This window comes from Eubalaena glacialis, chromosome 14 (assembly GCF_028564815.1).
Source record: "Eubalaena glacialis isolate mEubGla1 chromosome 14, mEubGla1.1.hap2.+ XY, whole genome shotgun sequence".
NCBI classification, from domain to species: domain Eukaryota; kingdom Metazoa; phylum Chordata; class Mammalia; order Artiodactyla; family Balaenidae; genus Eubalaena; species Eubalaena glacialis.
Window position 1 is genome coordinate 4,351,538 of NC_083729.1, and position 22,585 is coordinate 4,374,122.

Sequence of the window (22,585 nt, forward strand, 5' to 3'; positions counted from 1 at the left end):
CAGTAGTGGGATTGCTGGGTTGTATGGTAGTTCTATTTTTAGTTTTTTAACGAACCTCCATACTTTTCTCCATAGTGGTTGTATCAATTTACATTCCTACCAACAGTGCAAGAGGGTTCCCTTTTCTCAACACCCTCTCCAGCATTTACTGTTTGTAGATTTTTTGATGATGGCCATTCTAACTGGTTTGAGGTGATACCTCATTGTAGTTTTGATTTGCATTTCTCTAATGATTAGTGATGCTGAGCGTTCTCTCATGTGCTTGTTGGCAATCTGTATATCTTCTACGGAGAAATGCTTATTTAGGTCTTCTGCCCATTTTTAGATTGGGTTGTTTGTTTTTTTGATATTGAGCTGCATGAGCTGCTTGTAAATTTTGGAGATTAATCCTTTGTCAGATTCAATGCAATCCCTATCAAACTACCAATGGCATTTTTAACAGAACTAGAACAAAAAATTTCACAATTTGTATGGAAACACAAAAGACCCTGAATAACCAAAGCAATCTTGAGAAAGAAAAATGGAGCTGGAGGAATCAGACTCCTGGACTTCAGATTATACTACAAAGCTACAGTAATCAAGACAGTATGGTACTGGCACAAAAACAGAAATATAGATCAGTGGAACAGGATAGAAAGCCCAGAGATAAACCCATGCACATATGGTCACCTTATGTTTGATAAAGGAGGGAAGAATATACAATGGAGAGTAAACAGCGTCTTCAATAAGTGGTGCTGGGAAACTGGACAGCTACATGTAAAAGAATGAAATTAGAACACTCCCTAACACCATACACAAAGATAAACTCAAAATGGATTAAAGACCTAAATGTAAGGCCAGTCGCTATAAAACTCTTAGAGGAAAACATAGGCAGAACACTCTATGACATAAATCACAGCAAGATCCTTTTTGACCCACCTCCTAGAGAAATGGAAATAAAAACAAAAATAAACAAATGGGACCTAATGAAACTTAAAATCTTGCACAGCAAAGGAAATCATAAACAAGATGAAAAGACAACCCTCAGAATGGGAGAAAGTATTTGCAAACGAAGCAACTTCCCCTGATCTTTGCAAGGACTTGAATGAGCTGTGAAAGGCCTTCATCTTCCATGAGTATTTCATGTCTCAATCCAGAGAGTTGTGGCGAGATTTCTCTGTTCTCAGACATGGCAGCTCCACTGAGTGTGGAGGTTGGAAGTCAAATCTAGATGCCTTCAGAATCTTGAACCACTTTCACCTTTCAGACCAAGATCTGGGCTTGACAGTTAGCTACCAAGTTGAGCCTGCACAATTTGGCTTTATTATTAATTCTACCATTTATTTATTTAAAGAAAACAGTTGATCAGGATCCTTTTATGTTCCTAATTCTGTGCTGAGCAACAGTACAGAAAGTGGAACAATGTAAATATTCTAAAAATGTTTCATGGATAATTAAATGAATGAATTATATAATATGTTATTATTATGGAAGTATGTATTTAGTACTTATTCTGTGAAAAATATTAAGTAGATGCTAAAGTAATATTGAGAGACACAGTTTACATGTTCTGACCTTGAATTCCTCACAATTTAGTGTAGGTAGATGACACAGATAAAGCAGAATAAACGCTGTGAATTAATAAAAGTTCAAGAAAAATGTGGTGTGAGTAGTAAGAAAGTTATCATTAATTGCAACCAGGAGGATTGGGTAGAAAAATGTCAGGTTTTAATCACAAGATAACATGTGAAATTGGAGGGCATTCCTTGTGAAAGGAATTGAATGAACAAAGGAGGGAATTAAAAGGCATCAACAGAATTCCCTGCTAATCATTGAACACTTCTAGAATGCCTGGCATTGAACCATGAACTTTACATGTATGATCTCATTTGTAAATAAATAAATAAGGTAAGTTCTTTTATTATCTCTATTTTACAGATGAGGAAACTGGGACTCAAAAGGGTAAATCCTTTGCCCAAGTAAGTACTAAACCTGGAAGCAAATCCAAACCTTTCTGAAAGCTAGAAAAGCCCCAGAAGGGGGTAAGAGATTCTCTGGCAGCTGGGTACATTGAAGAGAAGAAAAGAAGAATGTTCTTGTGTTCAAGACACTTCTGGTACAACTGAGGGATGTACACATGATGGATAACTAACTGTACAGGGCAGTAATAATAAGTGGCAAATAAATAAATAGGTAAGCCAGATTATACTTCACCAGTGCTCCGAGACAGGAGACCAAGAACAGTGGCAGGGGCAGGAGACTGGGGGAACTACGAAGTCAGTCTGCCTTTGCGTAGTCAGGGAAATTTGGAGCAAGTCACTTGATTCTTTTGGCATCTCTGCTACTCTCAAATGAGGAAAATTTCTCCAGGTCCTTTCAATTCGAAATTCTGAGTCTAAAAATATTAACATGGGTTGAAAAAGAAAAAGAAAGGTACAAGGGAAAATGCAGCATATGATAATATTTGAGGATAGACCAAGGGATAAAGAATAGACTATAAAACACCAAGAGGGTAGAGTGTGTGCAAAATCTCACACTCTCTTCCTTCTGCCTCCCAAGCACTCTTCCTTAGACTCCTCAGTATAATTTTCTTGAACTACTGATTGTCAGTCTCCCCAGCTGGGCTGTCAGTCTGCTTGGGTAAAGACTGTGTCTGTTTTGCTTACCTTTGTACTTTCAGTGCCTAGAACAAAGGCTACAAGAAATACCTCAGGCACTTAAAAAATTGTCAATGGAATTTTAAAAAAAGCAATAATTATGCTAGTTTTGATTGAATGTAAATTGACAGCTAGAAGATTAGCTATCTGACCCTTCAGTCATACAGGGATATTATAGGGTAAAAATGCAGTTCATTTAATGAGAAGAATTCTGGAAGAGAAGACTTGTAATATCAGTAGGGTTAAGGTTAGGGTTAGGAAACCAGGAAAATAATAAAGCTCTTTACCAGGCAATCAAGAGATTAGTTGAAAGAAGTGTTTTGCAACTTTTTGAGGGGTTGCAGAATTCTGCCTACCCAAACTAGTTAAAGTTGAAAAAAATTCTGAATTAATTAATGAGGTTGCAATATCAACCCAGAGGTAAAATTAGAAAGAAAACAAATTATAAAAAGAAAGAGAGCGAGAGAAGAAAGGGAAGAGTTCCACTGTGAGTTACTGCTGCTGATTTCTGCCTTCAGTGGCAAAAGGTAGGCAAAGTTGCTCTCAGTGTCACAGGGCAGAGGCAACAGTAACATGGTGAAAGAATTCCAAGTCCCTCCTCTGATCTTGTTACTAAACTCTCGGTGGGTGTGATGTCTCCACAAGTATACCAGGTAACAGCCTCTTTCTCTTCTTTGTGTTTTTTTAGTTTCTCCAAGGTTAATTTTAAAGAATGGAGTTCTAGCATCTATGCCAATTATCCATCTTTTAGAAACCAAAACTCTGTAGCCAGTTTAATATATGTTTAAATGCAGAGTTACCACATGTTATAACAAAAGGAGGAAAATTCTGCAAATGATAGAAGAGAGATGTGTATTCTTAAAATAGTAGAAATCCTTTTACTTATTTTTGGGATGTACATTACAAACTTAAGGACTTTCATTTAAAAATGTTTCAGTTATTGGTTTGAAAAATGAAAAATTAAAACTTTCTGGATTTCCATCTGGCTCTCCTTTATATCTTCAACTTTTTTTTTTCTGAGACTTTCTATTTCTTATTGAGGTTCTATTTTTTCGTGTTTTTCAAGCATGTTTCTAATCGGTCATCAAAGTATTTTAATGATGGCTACGTTAACATCTTGATCAGATAATTCTAACATTATCTCTTTCTTTTTTTCCCACGTGTATTCATTGTCTTTTTCTCATTCAGTTTGAGATCTTTTAGGTACTTCATATGACCTGTGATTTTTAACTGAAGCCTGGACTCTTTAGGCATTATTTTGTGAGATTCTAGGTCTTATTTAATCCTTCTGTTTTAGCAAAACCTAAAATACATCAGTGACAAATAGGAGCATTTTATATTGGTAAAAAAAAAGAAGTTATAACTGCTAAGAACGTATATGCCTGAAACAATATAGACTTAAACTTTATAAAGTGACAACAGAAATTTATAGAGAAATAAATATATCTATATTTTTATTTAAATATTTTAATATATGCTTCTCACAAAATGATAAGGAAGAAAAATATAAGGAGAGTTTAAATGATTTAAATAATCAAATTTCAAGTCATTAGAGCCTTTATAAATTAAAAAAATATATATGTCTATTACACAGGCAACGTGCTATGGGCATAATACAATAAAATTAAGAGAACAAGGGCAGAGAATAGTGTTTCAGATACTGTTACCTGTCCACCAAAATTTGTTTTTCCCTTCTTCCTGTACACATGATTACATTTCACTCTCCAATCTCCTCTGTAGATATATATGGAAAAGATTAAATTTTCAATAAAATTTAAACATATATGATGTATACCACTATGACCCTTGTGACTTACCACTGCAAATTTATATCTCTTTCATGTTCTTCCACTTTTACTTTTTTCAATTGAATGCAACCCAGATGTGGGGAACCTGGATATAGAGGCAACTCAGGTTCAATCATGTGAGTGAGAGTATTGCCATCCTGGATGCTGGAAGGGAGACTTGGACCACATGCAGGTGACTTCCTGCAACACACAAAACTCAACCCAGCCTCCCAGCCTAAGACGTCCACCTAACTACTACGTAAGAGAAAAATAAATCCACTATTCTTAAAGCCACTGTATCTTTGAGGCATTTTGTTATAAAAATAGCCTCACCCTAATAAATATAACAAAAAATCTAATATATAGCCAGTAATTTAAAACATCAATAATGTATTATGATCTAGTAGAGTTTATTCCAGTAATACAAGATTTGACCAATCTGTGTAATTTACAATCTTAACAGAATATAAAAGAGAAAAATATGATTATAACCATTGATGTAAAAAAAAAAATGTTTGACAAAATCCACACCCTCTTAAGAAACAGGAATAGAAAATTCCTCAAATTGATAAAGGGCAAGAACAAAGAACCTATAAATAACAACATCCTTAATGTTAGAGACTGGACACATTCTTCCAAAAATCAGAAACAAGGCAAGGATGTCTGCTATAAACACTTTTATTCAACATGGTACTGGAAGACCTAGTAAATGCAATAAAACAAGAAAAAAAGGCAAGCATACTTTTTTCAATATTTCAACAGAAGACATGATTGTGAACATAAAAGGGCCCTCTTCTGGGTCACAGTCTTCTCGCTGTGTCCTCACCATGTGAAAGGGGTAAGGGGGGTCTGAGGTCTCTTTTATAAGAGCGGTAACTCCATTCATGAAGGCTCCGCCCTCATGACATAATCACTTCCCAAAGGCCTCACCTCCTACTACCATCACATTGGGGATTAGGATGGCAACATAGGAATTTGGGGGGGATACAAACATTCAGAACAGAGCGATAGCCCCTCTTGTTCTGTGTCTAGGGCTCTGACACTGAATCCAACCATGAGCTTTGGAATCAAATTCATATGAATTTGCATTTGCTTTACAGCCTAACAGGTTCGTGGTTCTAAGTTACTCAGCCCTGCAATGGGCTCCTGCAGCATCACTTCTAAAATGGAGTAAGAATGCTCGCCTCAAAGTGTTTTTGAGGAACTTGAGAAATAACATATAAACTGCCTGCCATACAGCATGGGCTAAACAAGTATAAATAGCAAACTCGCCTGAAGCCGTCTGCCTGCCTGCCATCTCCATATGAGCTTGCCTCTTCTATTCTTTCTGCACTGCTACACTCACCTGCTGGAAAGACCACAAAGCTTTTTGATCCCTGATGTCACTAATGGTGAATTCCCTTCCACAGCTGCCCTGTCTTTCAGATGGCCTCAACTCCTGACTATTTTCCACTAACCGTGTCACAAAATAACGAGATCTTTCCCTGGAACTGTCACAAGTGTTGTGAGGCTGCTGTTTTTTGTCTGTTGGGTTTTTGTTTTCCTTTCCTGCAAAATTCTCTGCATCTGTATCAGAGACTGCCGCCCGACTTTCACCACCACCTCGCCCGTTCCTCTGTGGCTTCCTGAGCTGATTGTGATGAGGTTTCCCAAAGTGTTAGGATACATTTCCTTAGTTGGAAGACTTACTTATGATTAGTGCTCTTTTTTGATGATCATGTACCATTTTGTCACATAAGAATATTCTAGGTCTCATTACCGACACTAATTTGATTTCTCACCTCTCCTGAATCTATGCCCTTTGGTGTGTAATTTGGAGGTCCTCCAATAAAAGTGGAATACATTTCCCTATCGTTTGATTTGGGGCTTTGTCTTGTGCCTTGCTTTGACCAATAGAATAAGAAGGAAGTCACAGTGTGTCAGTACCAAGCGGAGACTTTAAGAAGCCGCATGTGTTCCACTTGCCCTCTCTCACTTCTGCCATCCCTGTGAGAAGTTCAACACACCTGGGCTGCTCTGCTCATCTCAGAAGGATGATTAAAAACAATTGGAGACTATTGTAAATAGAGCTGCAATGAACATTTTGGTAAAGGACTCTTTTTGAATTATGGTTTTCTCAGGGTATATGCCCAGTAGTGGGATTGCGGGGTCGTATGGTAGTTCTATTTTTAGTTCTTTAAGGAACCTGCATACTGTTCTCCATAGTGGCTGTATCAATTTACATTCCCACCAACAGAGCAAGAGGGTTCCCTTTTCTCCACACCCTTTCCAGCATTTGTTGTTTGTAGATTTTTTGATGATGGCCATTCTGACCAGTGTGAGATGATATCTCATTGTAGTTTTGACTTGCATTTCTCTAATAATTAGTGATGTTGAGCATTCTTTCATGAGTTTGTTGGCAATCTGTCCATCAACAGACGAATGGATAAAGAAGATGTGGCACATATATACAATGGAATATTACTCAGCCATAAAAAGAAATGAAATTGAGTTATTTGTAGTGAGATGGATGGACCTAGAGTCTGTCATACAGAGTGAAGTAAGTCAGAAAGAGAAAAACAAATACCGTATGCTAACACGTATATATGGAATCTAAAAAAACCAAACAAACAAACAAAAAACAACTGGTCATGAAGAACCTAGGGGCAAGACAGGAATAAAGACACAGACCTACTAGAGAATGGACTTGAGGATACGGGGAGGGGGAAGGGTAAGCTGGGACAAAGTGAGAGAGTGGCATGGACATATATACACTACCAAACGTAAAATAGATAGCTAGTGGAAAGCAGCCGCATAGCACAGGGAGGTCAGCTCGGTGCTTTGTGACCACCTAGAGGGGTGGGAGGGAGGGAGACACAAGAGGGAAGAGATATGGGGACATATGTATACGTATAACTGATTCACTTTGTTATAAAGCAGAAACTAACACACCATTGTAAAGCAATTATACTCCAATAAAGATGTTAAAAAAACAAAACAAAACAAAAAACAATTGGAGAAGCACTGCCTCAGCAGAGTCACCTGCTGTGCCCGTTCTAGATCAGCCATCCTCCAACCAACCCACCAAATCATTACTAATAATACTATTACATGATGTGGTTTTACACCACTTAGTTTTAGGTGGTTTATTGTATAGCAAAAGTTAACTGATATAAAGTATTGTGGAGATTCAGCATAACCTGCCAATTACACAGGGATTTTGTACACTTTGCATTTATTATTGTTGATGCTAATTTGGAAGAGAGATATAAATTTTGCAAATATGATTGGGTTTGGTAGGCCAGTGGAAAAGCAAATCTGATTCCAATGGTCCTTTTAAATGAAAAAGATTTTCCTAAACAGCCAAGTCTTTCTGTCTTGTCTTCTCCCTTTTCTTTCTACTTGTGTCTCCTGTCACATTTTGTTTCAGGAACACGTTGAATGAACATCAACTGGGGATACATCTTCAGAACAGAATGAGTTCTTGAGGGGCCTCCCTAGAAAACTGATGGTTTACAAAATGCCAACCTGATTGAAGAGCCAAAAGGAGAAATGGACTCGTCTGGTATTTGCTGCCTTTCTCTATATGATGTGTCTGTGATTGTGGAACAATGAGGAAAATTGCTAAATCTGCGATTTTATTCAGCACACAAGTTTTTTGAGGTTACAGTGATCACCCAGGTTTCAGTATTTTACAGGAACTTTCAATAGAATACATTCAAAGTGAATTCTGAGTGACCAAAAGCTACCTGATCAGAAGAATTTAATTTATGATAAGATCCACCACTTCAAAGTCAATTCTAGGTCTTTTATTATCCAGAGGCTACAGAATGAATCATTTTCTGTGGATTGCAGTAAGTTCATATGCTAGATACTTACAAGGTTACAACTACTAAGATCCATGGCCTGAAACAATTATTACTAGGACCACATTTTGTGTCACTCCATGGTACTGTCACGCTCTCAAAATTGGAGTTTCCTTTAATTTTAGGTTTATGTGCCCAAACTTTTAGGTACTCTCCTGCTCATCAAAATTCAACTCTGATACACATCATCCCTTACCTGTGTACCACATACTTCCCACTTTCACATACGCTACCTATTTTGCAGCCAACTCCTATAACATTTCTGACACACAACATTATACCAAACCTGCTCTTGCTATGTGAATCATGGCATGCATGTTGTATACTTCAGCAGAACCTAAGGGAAGTCCCTGAGGGTCACCCCACTCTCCTATCAGCTCTCTAAAACACTCAGGCCAAAGTCTGCTGCAAATCAGAGGACATGGAACAGAAGTAGAAAATTTAGTCCTGAGCAAGAAAACTGAATTGATTGAAATTATTTGACTTTATGCTCATTAAGTTCTAGGTAATCAGGTAAAATGTCTATCGTGATACAAATTAAATTCAGTTTTTGATGCTTGAGAACTCTGTACCTACCAAACTCACAATTCCAATGATAATATCCTGGGATCAGTGATATTATATAGGAATGTACATACTGTTAAAGCAGCATGGAGGAGAGGGGAGCAGAGTGGTCAGGGAAGACCTTAACTTAGGTAATCATCTTCCTCTTTTACAATTGGATAAAATGTGTCTAGAATAGGTTATGTAAATTTCCTGGAGTGACAATGCTAGTTTTTACTAGAACCACTATTTGAAGCCCAGTACGTTTTAACTAAATAACTATGTTCTTTCCCTTTTACTATGCTGGGGAGAAGTCTAAAAACAACCTTTCAAGTTAATATATGTTTGACATTTAGATATTTTCTATTTTTTATTAAACTATGCATATAATATATATTTTCAAACGAATAGTGCAAAAGATGATTTTTCCTATATAGGTAAAAAAAATGACATTTCAGACCTCATTTTCCATGAATTTTTTTCACTCATCATTTATTTGCTTTTATCAAGTACTATGCATAGCTGCCTCTGGACAAGGGGAAAAAAGGATACTGTTGTCCCCTTAACACCTTCTGAAGAAGACTAATAAAATTAAGTAGTAGTTTATAGCCCAGGGAAGGGTAGTTTTAACTGTGGCACAAAAGAAGACTATTGCAAAGAAAAGGCACCAGTATATATAAATGTCAAAGTCACAGAGCACTAATTTAAGCAGCACGAGCTTCATCTCACAAAATTTGTACACCTCTGTGTCCCTGCAATTCTGTGAATCCACAGGGAGCATTAAACCCAAATGGAGATGGTGAGGCATTTTAAATCAGAATCAAACTCATTGCTTCGGTGAACCGCTTCAGACTTGAATTAAGTCTCTTGTTTAATCAAGATATTAAAATCAAGGAGGCACCAAGAGCCTATGCCTTGTGCATTTAAAAACACTCTCTGAGGTGAAGTGGCCGGGTGTGGACTCACTGACAGATTGCTAAGATTCAAGCTCACAGGTTCACCGACACTCGGCAGGATACTTGAGGAGGCCATTAATGCCGAGCACTGAGAAACACAGTCTTAAACCCAGACTCTGCAGTTATATGCTGTGGACATATGATAACGTTAGTGAAACTTGCCGACCCTCCGTGTCCTCACCTAAGAAAGGAATCGGTTATGCCATGTGTTTACCTCACAAGACTGGCATTTGTAGGGACTTAACAGATGACAGTTGTCTCACGGTGACCGCTTTCCCTCAGGAGGAAAGGATTTCCCTGTTCACACACCCATGTTCCTGGACATGTTGTAGAAAGGGGTGAGAGATGCTTCTTCATTGGTCAAATAATAATCTCAGAGATGTGATACCAGTATTTCGTGACTTCTTTATAACATAAAAGGAAGGAAAAAAGTAATGTCATCTTCACTGGTATGGTTGAAATTGTTAAAAGAGAAACTGAGGCATATTAACAACTTTAAGAGTTTGAGCAAAAATCAATCTGAACCAATCCCAATCTAGCAGACAGAAAGGAACTCCAAGGAGCTTTACCGAATGAAAGGCTTTCACAGGCAGAGGGAGTGGGGACGAGGAAGCTGAACTGGGCAAAAAAGCAGGTTGGTTACTGCAAAGTTCCATTCCTTTAGGGGATGGCTCGGGTCTAGCCGGCAAGTGACCTAACTAGTGCTGATCAGTTGATTCCTGATTGACTGGTTTGAGATTCCATTTCTGGAACAGCTGAAATTGTAATTAAGTCTCTGTTTGGAGATGTGGGACTTTGCAAAAGTAACTCCATTTGGGGCCTGTTTTCTTGTTTTTAGGGAAATGATTAGATTCAGAGAAAGAGAAAAATATCAAACTAATCAGAATACACACACACACACACAAACACAGTGATAAACACAAGTCTTAGTGGCTTCTTGGACAAGAGTCATACCCAGTTGATAATCTATTGCTACCAAGGGCCAGTTCTGTATTCTCTTTAAAAGTGACAGATTTTATTTTAGATTTCTTTTAATGGACATTCGTATTCCTAGTGTGTGAGAGGGCTAGGATGTGTCCATTATGGAGACATCTCTGGAGTGGCAATTGTTTTCGGGTGAGTAAAGGAAAAGAGCCAAGGGAGCTGTTGGCTAATAACAAGAAGTACATTCCACTCCAGCTACAAGTTCTGAACCAGCAGTAAGTGACCCTCCCCTGCAGACGTGTGACCGGAGCCAAGAGCCAGCTCACTGTTCCTGCTAAGCCAGGATCACCAAATGCACAGGCGAACCAACCCCATCCTCAGAGGCAGCCCTCCAGGACACAGAACGATGGCTGACATCTTCCACCAGAAAGGAGATCTGCTGCTGAAATTGTCACCAGTTGCCTGTCCCTAGCTGAGGAATTCCTCTCTAAAGGATTTCAAGCTCTGAGGAATCATGAAAGACAATAAGAAAATTCAAGTAAATTACCCTTCCCAAACCCCCTGGATGTCCTGTGATGAGCCATCATATGCATTTCAGTATTTTAACATCAAAACAAATGTGCTGGGACTTCCCTGGTAGCACACTGGTTAAGAATCCGCCTGCCAATGCGGGGGACACGGATTCAATCCCTGGTCCTGGAAGATCCCACATGCCGCAGAGCAACTAAGCCATGCGTCACAACTACTGAAGGCCACGTGCCACAACTACTGAAGCCTGCACGCCTAGAGCCTGTACTCTGCAACAAGAGAAGCCACAGCAATGAGAAGCACACGCACCACAACGAAGAGTAGCCCCCGCTCGCCACAACTAGAGAAAGCCCGTGCTCAGCAACAAAGACCGAACGCAGCCAAAAACAAATAAATAAACTTAAAAAAACAAATGTGATACTTGGGGATGGGAGGGACATATCCATAACCTTTTCTTTCCCAGATGTACAAAATTCAGCATTGTGGATTTTTTGCTAAAAAATGGAAATTTATTTGGAGATCGAGAGGAAAAAAGAATCAACCCAAGCTACCTTGAAAGGGAGGATTTGGCCAGGATACAGATTGTTTCTCCATTCTCAAGGGCTGCTATCTCAGTTTTTAGAGTGCAATGAGCAAAAAGGATTTTAAATATCATCTAAATAACAACACACCACATTGAACCCCGCCCCAATCTCAACAGATATCGCTTTTTGCATAAGTCCTTATTGTCCATCAAATGCTACCGTGGAATTAGTCGGAGTAACAGCAGTTTAATAGACCACGTTTTCACAAGTCACACCATTTCCTGATTACATAGCAAAGACATTCATGATGCCAACTGATCTGTCAGCATTTAAATGAGGCATTTTGGAAAAAAAAAAAAAAAGTCAGACAGTGTAAATGTGACTAATGCTGCAGCATTAGAAACCATGCTCTGATAGAAATGCAATGTACCTGTGTCCCCCATCAGTCGCGTGCTGTTTCTTTTGATGAAGCAAGACTAATTCCTCAGCATTACCTGTGCAGACGAGATTACAGCTCCTTTTAAGAATATATACTAGAAATATCTGCCAAATTGAGCTCATTCCTTCCTCCTTTTTGAACACCTTCCTCCTTTTATATCCAGGGCTGGTTTCAGGTAAAACTGTGAAGGGGTCAGATTTGACTTCCAGAACTGTGTTTTGAAAGCAAGTAGCATACTACGTAGGAAAGTACTGGGGAACCAGACAGACCTGGGTGTCAATATTCTCTGTCATATACTAAATAGATGACTTAAGGCAATTCATTAGAGCTCTAAGAGCCTCAATTTCTTCTTCTGTAAAATGGAAATAATTATGTCAGTTCCCAAGTTGGACGTGTCTAAATTATATGACTCTTAAAATGGCCACATAAAGAGACCATTTTTAGATAGCAACCTTCTTCATTTTGTTTAGTCACTTTTACATTTATCATCACTTTCCATATTTTAAATATGTTTATTTCACCTTGTTACCAGATTGTATTGTAGCTTCATCAGATCCACATGGAAAAGGGGAGACTGTGTAAGTAAGCGGAAATCAAATGCTCCCAGGTTCTTAATTCTCAGGATGGTATAAAGAGCTGATAACTCCGTGATGTGTGTTTCCCAGCGGGATATGCATCTTCACTGATCATTAAACCCAAGGGCTGAAGCTCTTACAGTGAACCTCAGGCACAATCAGAAAACACAAAATCATGATGGACGTGGGGAAGGAGTGAAGCTAGGGGCGTGTCTGGTCCCCTCCAATGCCTCTGAAATCAGACCAGATGGGAGAGCGCTGGTTCCATCCTCGAGTCAGGCTGGCCCTGCCAATATGAGATATTGAAACCACTGAGATTTCATCTGCCTGGGTGAATCAAAACTGAAAGGATCCGTTCAAACCAGATGGACCGGGAAACTGCAATAATTGCCGATGAGGGCTTCTGTTCGAATTTAAAGAGCCCAGTGCCAGCAGGGTGTGAGGGGCAGAGTAACCCCAGATACTGCCCTGTAGCTCACTTGTCACCACCAAGATCTGCACTACATTTTGGAAGGGACTGCCAACCACCCTGCTGCCTCCTGAACCTGGATTCACAGCTTCTGGAGCTGGACTTGCGGTGAGTTTAAGAGCTGGAGCAGAAACAGAGAAATAGATGATGGAATCCTGGTGGCAGCTAAGTCAACTGCTTCCAGGGACGTGTAAGGCTCCATCTTGAAGAAATTAAATCCAAATACCAAGCTCATTGACCAGAGATGGGAGAGGAGTCATTGAATGAGGACCCTGACGGAGAATCAGAAAGCTAGAACAACAGGAAGCAGCAGGTTCATTCTGGACACCATGGGTGGTTGTTACAATGCCTTGGGTGTCAACAGTTCTCCCTGTGGGGCTGTGGGTGTGCGGCCTCTGCTGAGCTGATGTCACAGCCTAAGAAAGTGCAGGCTCCTTCTTCATGGTCTCCTCTGCTGGGTGCAGAAAGCATGGCCCTTGAATAGGGTCCTGAAACCTAGAAGTGAGGACAAGCAGAGATAACTAACAACCACTGAGCAATGAGGAAAGAGCACCATGAAGTCCCATGAACAGAATTAAAGCATCGTGTCTAAGGGCAGGGAGCCAGCTTGGGATGCGTCATGGACCGAATTTGCGTGTCCTCCGCAAATTCTTATGTTGAAGTCCTAACCACAAATGTGACAGTGTTTTGAGTCAGGGCCTTGGGGAGGTAAATAGGGTTAGATTTGGTAATAAAGGACCTTCATAATGGGGTTAGTGTCCTTATAAGAAGGAAGAGAGAAAGATGTCTCTTTCCCAAGTGAGGACACAGAGGGAAGGAGGCTGTTGACAAGCCAGGAAGAGGGCTCTCACCAGAACCCAGCCCCGTTGACACTTTGACCTTGGACTTCCAGCCTCCGTATCTGTCAGAGATAATGTCTGTTGTTTACCCCACTCAGTCTGGGGTATTTTGTTATAGCAGCTGGAGCTGATGATCAGATCATAGGCAAAGCATCAGCAGAAAAGAATAGTTCAGCTGGGGGCTGTGGGCAGGAGGCGTGGGGCTGAATCCACACGTCTTAGAAGAAGGACTTGTTCCCTGTACTTTCCCTGGGGGAGGGGGAGGCATGAATATAGAAGATACATATTTTGAGGAGTACATAGAAAGCCAAATATTTGAAGCACAGCTGCAGGGAGGGAGCGCTGCCACTTCTACCCGGGAGGGGCTTGTTCAGCAAGGGTGAGACACACCACCCCAGCTCCGTACGAAGAGATCTGTGTGGACTGAATTAAAGGTTATAAACGGAGAGATGTGTGAGGCTGGACCAAGAAAGTGGCTTCATCTAGGGAGGAGGCTGTGGAAAATTGAGCCTCAGCTGTCTGGAAGAAGGAAGGAGTGGGAGGAGAGGCTGTCCAATGACGGGAAGGGAAGCACCATCCCAATTTACCCATGGAGGTCAGTGTGGGGAGCAGGATGCCGATCCCAATAGATACACACGTACTCTGGGGAGAAGGACAAAGGACAGCAGAGAGGCAGTTACAGCAGCTCCACGGGAATGACAACCACGAGCCTTGGAGGGGAGAGGAATGGGGCTGAGGAACTGCAGCGGGTGGCAGAACTCACGAGGTAGACAATGAGGAAACACAGGGCCAAAGGGAGAATTATAGGTGATTTCAAAGAGGGAATAATCTTCCCTGTACGCAAACGTTCATTCAGAATTGGATTGGAATCGCCAACAATGGTTTCAGGAAAATAAATACGTTAATTGTGATCAAAAGAGGTGCCCTTGCGTGAAAATACAGAGAATGTGCTTCATTTATTCATTTGTTCTTTCTCACGTGTGGACACCCCACAATCTCACAAGCTCACGGTCACCATCTTATTTTAAATATAAAAAAAAAAAATCAGAAATGTGACGTTCAAAGTTTGAGGCATATGTTCAAATACCCCCAGCTACCTAGGAATTGGCCTGGTACAAAGCCTGATGCTTAACAGTCTCTTAATAAGCGGGTGGAATTTGGATTCTTTTACTCTAGGTTGCTAGAAATTTACCATTAAATTAACATTTTTCAGAAGTTACAAAACTGTTGTTCTCTAAACTCTATTTTATGAAAATATCAAAATACAGATATTATTTCAAAATATAAGTAGATTTAGTGGAAAAGCTGGAAAATAACTACATCTGTGGTCAGTGACCATAAACAAATTGTTTCTAAGTTATCCAAAACCATTCAGTTTTTTTGTAGATCTTTTTATATATTTTGTTATTACAATAAATTTCTAAATCTTTCATTTGTTGTCAGAAACTTATCTTTATATCAGCCTTACCAAAGCGAGCTTCTGGTAAAAGTTATTTAATTCTAAATGTCTGGGTAATTCTGTAATTGCCTTCTGCAGTATATCCTATTAAGAGCATATGAATTCAGTAGATTTTTTAAAAATTTAATGAAATATCAAAGAAATCAGTAAGGCCCGAAGTGATAATGGATAATGGAATGCATTTAATGTAAATCATGTTATCCAAATCAAGTCTCTGGTTTCATATATTAAGCCACCTACCCATAATCATAAATTTAAGAGTGATAAATTTTATTACCTGATTTTAGAGATATCAGCTAAAACTTACCATTGTTCATTTGGCTACTTTTTCCTCTATTAAATCATTCTCCTAATATTTAGTATCAAGTGTACGCAGCATTTCCAAAGTGACGTTGTATTATTCTGGTTATTATCAAAAGCTGGTTTTCTGATAGCTTTACTGAGTCAAATAAGCTAGATGATACTTATGTACAAAATGTATGTCATTGGGGGCTTCCCTGGTGGCTCAGTGGTTGAGAATCTGCCTGCCAATGCAGGGGACACGGGTTCGAGCCCTGGTCTGGGAGGATCCCACATGCCGCGGAGCAACTGGGTCCGTGAGCCACAATTGCTGAGCCTGCGCGTCTGGAGCCCGTGCTCTGCAACAAGAGAGGCCGCGACAGTGAGAGGCCCACGCACCGCGATGAAGAGTGGCCCCCACTCGCCACAACTAGAGAAAGCCCTCGCACAGAAACGAAGACCCGACACAGCCAAAAATAAATAAATAAATAAAATTCATTTCATTTCATTCTCATCTCAAAGCCTATATAAATATATATATAGGATATATATATATGTAGGGAATATATATGTATATAGAACATATATATATATATAATGTTATATGCAAGACTCTTTTAAATCTTTGAGGAGAGAACTTTGACCCCCAAATCCTGTCCTGTACCTGTGTGCCAATGTCACTGTCTCTCCCACGTGCATCATGGTGACCCTCCTTCTCCCCTTTAGCAAAGTATTGGCTGACCAACTATATATTTGTAACATTACAGACCCCACTGTCAAGATCAGGTGAACCTGGTAGGGTATTTATCAAGATCAGCTAAACACTGGATAACCAAGATAATGAACACAAAATGTTACAAAGTAGGAAACCAAAATAACAATAATTTGCACTAGGTGAAAGATATGAGGCCAAAACTCTGAGACGTCCAGTGGCTTTGGAGGCTAAGAACAGGAAGTAGAGGCAAGCAGATGGAGGCAAATTGCACAAAACTGAAGCCATGACAATCTGAGAACACCTGAGGCTGCTGCTGGCTATTAAAAATGACACAGGTCTATCTTCCCTGGGATCATCCCCACTAGTAGTAACTTGCCTGCTTCCATTTGGTTTCTATTCACTAAGTTGTCGGTCCATGTATCAATAACTTATTTCTTGTTTGGAAAAATCAGTCATCATTCTGACCATTTCAATGGCTTTCAGCAACCTCACACAATTTCACCCAATGACAGAGAAGAGAGTCCTCCTTGTGACGGAGACAAATCTTTCTCTAAGTGCCTCTGTTGGTTTCTCTTCTTTATCACTGGCTAGAACCAGGTCCCATGGACACCCTCTGCTGCAGAAGCAGGGAAAGGAAGAATCTAGCTTTGAAACCTCTGTCCCAAGAGGAAGTTCTATCAGCAGAAAAGAAAACCAAGGGAAGGGATGTTGATCAGAAACCCAAAAGTCTCCTCCACACCCCAGAGAATGGCCCTGTGATGGGATAGAAACAAATGAAACAAACATATTTCACTGACATTGTATTTTCCAGAACTAGTCAAAAACTAACGTGGGAATGGAAGCAAGATGTACCTCTGCCCTCAGCAGGAGATGAGAACTTGTTACAGCTTGGAAGTCTTTACCACTAGACTCAAACAATAGCATGATTCAGTTCACCCCAGGGCAACCTTATAGATATTAAATGGGAGTCCTGAGGAAATCATACCCTGCACACACTACGATGAGTCTGGCTTTCTAGAAAATGTCTAGAAACACTTGTCCTGCTGGTGCTAGAAGAATCAGCTGGGGGGGGGGTGCAGTTTCAGGGCTAATAAGATGCACTTATAATAATCAGTGGAGAGGATTGCAAAAAAATATTACTGGAGTACCAAGAGGAACAAAACTCTCCATCCTAAACGCTTACTCTATACAAAAATATTTTCATAAACTTGTCCTGCTTTTAATTTTGAAGAAGTTAATTGGTATTTTTATAGTCAAAACACTTTTCAAAAGAACCTCACTACTAATGGTGATGTAAAGTGGAGAAAAGTGCTCTGTTAGAAAAATCAACCATACGGTTCATATTTTTTTTAAAAACCTAAATATATGTCTTTCCATTTGCATTTCCATCCAGTCCCAAAGAAAAGAGGTGAGAAAACTAATAGTGTACCTGGTGAATGGCCTATTAAGCTATCTGTTCTCCACCTATCACGGGAGCGGCTCTGGCCCTGCCTGACTTGCAGCTCCCACCCAGCTGGAAAGTGCATCCTGGTTAGTCTGAAGCCCACCGAGGCCTCTCCATGTCAGCACCTCCTTCCACCCACCTCCCAACCGTCATCAGCACCCCAGAGCACCTATTTCCTGACTGCTTTACAAGCTGCTGTCAGGAATTTAGTACCTTAAGACTGACTTCAACACCTTTCTTTCATGTTTTATGTTTTTTCCAGTTTTATCATCATTACACAGCTGCAGAATATAGCTACAAATCAGGGGAATGACAACGCACTGCAGGGAAGGGGAGAAAATGTCCATGCCTCTCCATGGTGTGCTCTCAAAAATAGGGCAACATTTATTAAAGCAGAGGGTAACACTCTGGCCTGCAGGATGATGCATATTCTGTGTTCTCGGTTGTTTATTGTAAATAAAACGAAGGTCTCTTCCCTGGTGTGGTTAGAGGGGAGGTGGTAACTGCTCAGCAGTTGCTCAGGTGCAACGGGTAGGCAGCGCCAGCCCGGCTCAGCGATGCTCCATCCCCAGCACAGCCCCTGCCCTGGGGACGATGCCCCTCCCTCTCCAGGGATGGTTGGTCCTCTTAGCAAACACATCCCCCACTGTCGAGCGAGAGCTTTAATTCAACATTCCCACTGCAATATTAGTAGAAATGTTACCTTTAAAAATTAAAATTTTCTCATCTCACTGTCTTGCTTGTAGAGTATCTGAAATCCTTTTTTCAGAGAAAGTGGGATTTGTACTTGACCAAGCACATGGAACCTCGCGGAGCAGGCTCAGGCAGGCTTATTTGCCTGAGGATTTAAGAGCTCCTAGGGGAGAAATCCCGAACGAAGGAACCAGACATAAAATATTCTGAGGGAGAGGGCCATTCTGAGTTCAACATGATACCTAACCACTTGAATTTATAACTTTGCCAAAGCTCTGTCTGAAGGCACAAGCTCTATAGGAAAAATGCAGAGTTACTTCAGGAAAAACTCTGTAGCACTGCATGTTGGTAAAAGGAGAGAGAGAGAGAGAACTGGGTCCCTCTGTCCAGGTGTGCAAGCTAGAGCAAAGATGCCCGGGTGTGTCCTCGGGTCCGGTGCCAAGGCGAAGGGGACAGCACATGAATGGACAGGGCAGGACATTCACGGAGCTACCATCTAGATGGGGACGCATGTGAAGTGAACACATAGAAATAGAGCCATCATTGCAAATTGTTCAAGTTCTCTGGAAGAGAAAAGCACAGGATATGAGAAGAGGAAATGTTCGTGGTGGTGTTAAGGAGGTGGAGAATCAGGAAATGCTTCTGAAGATGCGACATTGATGCCGGGACCTGGTGGGTGAGTAGAAGTTTGCAGGGTGAAGAGTGAAGAGAAGAGCTTTTAGGGTAGAAGGGTGGGATTTGCAGAGTCCCAGGGCCAGGAAGGGCCTTCTGTGTGGTCAGGTTACATGTTTTCTCCTTTCCCCATCTTTCTGTTCCTTTTTTTGCTCTCCCCAGTAGGAATCCACTGAAGGGTTTGAAGCAGGAGAGAGACACAATGGACCATTTTCCCACCTAAATCCTCACACAGTGGACCTTAGGGAAGCACAGACCATCGGTATGCATTAGTTTCCTAACGCTGCTGTAACAGAATAACACAAACTTAGTGGTAAGAAAAGCAACCCAAATTCATCCCTACAATTCTGGAGATCAGAAAGCTAAAATCAAGGTGTCAGCAGGGCTGTGTTCCTTAGGAAGGCTTCCAAAATCTTAAGGTATTCTAGAAAAACACATATCATACAAAAGCGAATGGAAATACATATTTAACATTTACATAATAATGATAAATTCAATACTTATGAGTTCATCACCAACTTTCAGAAACAGAAAATCACCACCAGATTCAAAGTTCCTTATTTGCACTTCTCATAATGTCTCACCCTCTCTCCTAACCTGGAATAATTACTACCTCTATTTTGTGTTAATCCCTCCCTTATTTTTCCTTATAGATTTATTACCCAAATGAATAATTCTATAATTATAATAATATTAGTAATTTCCAAGCTTTTAGCCTTTATACAAATGGAATCATAAATATGTACATTATTCTTTTCTTCATTGTTTCACCCATCATTACATTTTCTCAATGCATCTATATTGATGTATGGAGAAGTAGTTGATTAACTGTCGCTCTGTACTAGATTAATCATACAACTAGTCCACAGTTTACTTGTACATTTGATAGACATTTGGGTGGTTGTTTTCCAGTATTTTGCTGTTAAAAACAATGCCTTGATTATGCGTTTACGTATCTTAATTCTCTTGTGCTAAGGTTTTTCTAGGGTGTCTATATAGAAGGAGAATTTCTGGATTTTAGATACTACAGCTCTTCAGCCTTACTATGGCGCTGGTGAGAGACTAATTTAGAGTTTCCTAGGAAAGGTATTAGAATTCCTGCTGCTCTGTATCTCACCAACACTTAATATTACCGCACTATTTCCGCCTTCCCCCAATCTACTGGGTGTTAAGTAGTAACGCATTTAGGATTTGAATTCGCATTTTCATGACTATTAGTGAAGTTGAACACCTTTTCATACAGTTATTCATAATTTGTGTTTCTTTTATAGGAAATGACTGCATTTTTCCCATTTTTCTGGTGAGTTTTGTCTTTTCCACATGGAGTCCTAGAAAAAATTAAATATACATTGTAATAATAAACCTTTTTGATTACATATGTCATAATGATTTTCTCCCGAGTAATAGCTTGTCTTTCATGTATTTCAATTAATAAAAGTTCTTTATTTTAATGTAATGAGATACATTTTTGTATTCTTTTCATGGCTTAAGAGCATAAAGATGTTCTAAAAGTTTCAAAAGTTTTGCCTTTCCCATTGAAGGTTTTCTCCATCTGGAATTGATTTGTATGTGTGGCATGAGGTAGGGATGCAAGCTGATTTGTTTTTCTTTCAAATAACCAACTATCTCAGCAGCGTGTGTTGAAAACTTCACATTTCGCCCACTCTCCATCAATGCCAGCTCTGTAAAATACCACTGTGCATTTAAAAGAGTTTATTGGGTGTCATGTCTACCTTGCTTCATTAATCCATATGTCAGTATTAATATTAATTAATGAAACAATTAATATTGCTTTATAATAAATCTCAATGCTGAGGGTAGAAAGAAAACACTTCTTCTTCCAGCTAATTATTTTTCAGGAGGACCAACACAGTAAGTTACATCACAGGAATCCGTCTGGCAACAAAATATAATAGAGAGTCAGAAGACAGCTTCAAATTCAGTTTTTTTTTCCATTTAGCAGATGAGTAATGATGGGAAGTTTAATTAAACTCAAATTTTAGTGTTTCCTCTTGTAAAATGAAGAACTTATGCTTACCTATCCAGGAGTAAAAATGCAAACCTCCTCCAACAGCATCTGTCATATGAATGGGACTCATAATATGACAGTTTCCTTTTGTCTCCATATCACATTTTCTGCCCTCAAAAAAGGTATTTTTCTGTCCACACAACATGTAGTATTATCATGTCCCCATGAAAATAAATAACTAAATAAATGTTTCATTGAGCCATTTCCATGGAATAATCCAAGCCCTAAGCAATTACTTTTTATCCTTTTCTGTAGCCTATACCTATGTAATCACATTATGCTATTATTTAAATATTTTTTAAATAAACATAAAGTTGACCCAATAGGAAGAGTTTAGTTAATCAAATTCATATACATGCTATAATTTTCAGAAAGACAAAGCCTTCTTGCAATTACTCTATGATTTTTTTTCATAAAATAAAAACTATTGCAGGTCAAAATATGACTTAAAAATTGAAGACATGATTTTGTCATGAATATTTTAGTTATAAAGCACTCCTGGGAAATATATGGCACATGCAAATTCAAGAATGGAGAGGATATTTACTCTCAAGTCCTTGTTTATAAAAATAGAGGCCGTTGCTGTTATTCCTATTACCTTCACAGATGGTGAGTGGGCCGTTGTAAAACCATGAAGGAAACCTCTACCCACACATGGGAATAGAGTTCTCTGCCCGGCCTCTCCACTCCCACAGTCTGAGAGCTAATACTCATTGAGTCAGATTCTATGCATTAAGAATAGTGTGAGATGCTTTACATATGTTATTTCATTTCCTCTTCATAACTGCAGTCTATCTTTATTCCCATTTCAGAGGTGATCTAAGTAGGTTTGGAGAGGTTGACTTGTCCAAGCCTCAAACTTTACTTATTAGTGTCCTAGAGCTGCTATAACAAACAACCACAATTTAGTGGCTTAAAACAATAGAAACTTTTCTCATAGTTCTGGAGGTCAGAAATATGACATCAAGTTGTCAGCAGGGCAGTGTTCCCTCTGACACCTATAGGGGAGGGTCCTTCCCTGCTTTGTCCTAACTTCTGCTGTCACTGACGATATTTGGTGTTCCTTGGATTGGAGACACATCACTCAGTCTCTCCTTCCACCATCACATGGCATTCTCCTTGTGTGTCTGTGTGTCATAATTTCCCTCTTCTTACAGGGAAGCCATTGGATTAGTGTCCACCCTAATTGAGTATGACCTAATTTTAACTTAACTTGTTGACATCTGTAA